Consider the following 1,953-nt stretch of genomic DNA (forward strand, 5'->3'; position numbering starts at 1 on the left):
TTCGAGGAAACTGGACAATCTGTAAACAATTCACAATTCTTTCTATTGGAGAAAAAGCTGAAATCCAGTTGGATTGTCAGGACTGGATGTAGGTTGTCTCGTTGACAACTGAACCAGGATAAATCTTGGTGCATTCTATCCCTTATCTTTTTACTTTTAATTGTTAATTTTGTATGCCGCATTATAATTCTGCTGTGTATGTAATATTGTTTTAATTTGATTAAAGACTGATATATTCTGATTATTTCGAGGTCATAATAATCAACAATTGGCCTCAGAGCCTGACTTTTCGAGAGGTAAAACTCATAAAAGGAATATGGCCTCAACTGATTTTTTGGGAGAAGGCGCATCACTAGCAAGACCTCCAGCATTCAATGGAACAGCTTATATGTACTGGAAGCACAGGATGCTGATATTCCTGGAAGCCAGTGGCATAGACATCCTTGACGATGTTGAAAATGGCCCATATATTCCCAAGATCGCTGGAACAAATGACTCGATGATCCCCAAGCCCAAAGCCGAATGGTCTGAGGACGATAAAAAGAAGGTAGGTTATAATGCTAAAGCTAAGAACATTATAACATCTGCTTTGTGTGGAGAAGAATTCTTTAGGGTATCAAACTGTAAATCAGCAAAGGAAATGTGGGACATTCTTCAAGAAACACATGAAGGAACCACAGATGTGAAAAGAGCTCGCGTAAATACACTTATGCACGAATACGAATTGTTCAGCATGAAGAAAGATGAATCTATAAGTGATCTACAGACGAGGTTTACACGTGTTATAAACAACCTTCATGCACTAGGAAAACAGGTGGAGAATGAACAGCAGATCGGAAAGATAATGAGGTGTCTAACCAGAGAATGGCAGCCCAAAATTGTTAATTTTGTATGTCGCATTATAATTCCGCTGTGTATGTAATATTGCTTTAATTTGATTAAAGTCTGATATATTCTAATTATTTCGAGGTCATAATAATCAACAACGTTCACAGTGTTCAGTGACCATAAGAGTTTGAAATATTTGTTTGATCAGAAGGAATTGAACATGCGTCAGAGAAGATGGATGGAGACTCTCAAGGATTTTGATTTCACATTACAGTACCACCCTAGGAAGGCAGATGTGGTGATTGATGCGTTGAGTAGGAGAAGTGTGTCAATGTCTTCAGCAGTAATGGCTAGACAACTAGAGTTGTTGGAAGCATTTAGAGACCTACATTTGGACGTAGAGTTTGCACCGGGGATTTTGAAATTTGGAATGATTAATATTTTGAGTGGTCTACTTGAAGACATTGCGAATTTTCAAGATGACGCATTAATCCAAGAGAAGAGGAACCTAATAGTGCCAGGGAAGACAACTGAATTTAAGATTGGAGCAAATAATATTTTGAGATGTAATGGGAGGATTTGTGTACCAACAGTTTCATATCAGAGGAAAACAATTTTAGAAGAGGCTCATAAAAGAAAATTGAGTATCCATCCTAGAGCAACAAATATGTATTATGACTTGAGGCAGAGTTATTGGTGGCCAGGAATGAAGAGGCATTTAGCGGAGTATGTATCAATTTGTTTAACTTGTTAGAAAGCGAAAGTGGAACATTAACATCCTACTGAAATGTTATAACCTTTAGATATACCTGAATGGAAGTGGGACATCATTTCCATGGACTTTATAACTGGATTTCCAAAAACAAGGAGAAAGAATTATTCTATTTGGGTGATATTGGCTCAATTCATTAAATCTACAAATTTTTACTAGTAAAGACCATCTATAAGGTAGATAAGCTAACAGAGATCTACATTGCTGAGATTGTGAGATTACACGGAGTATCGTCGAGTATTGTATCAGACCGTGACCCGAAATTCACATAGCACTTTTGGGGGGCATTGCATGAATGCATGAAGCGTTGAGAACGAAACTAAGATTGAGTTTTGCATACCATCCATAAACAT

The sequence above is a fragment of the Cicer arietinum genome, chromosome 6, assembly GCF_000331145.2.
Source record: "Cicer arietinum cultivar CDC Frontier isolate Library 1 chromosome 6, Cicar.CDCFrontier_v2.0, whole genome shotgun sequence".
NCBI classification, from domain to species: Eukaryota; Viridiplantae; Streptophyta; class Magnoliopsida; order Fabales; family Fabaceae; genus Cicer; species Cicer arietinum.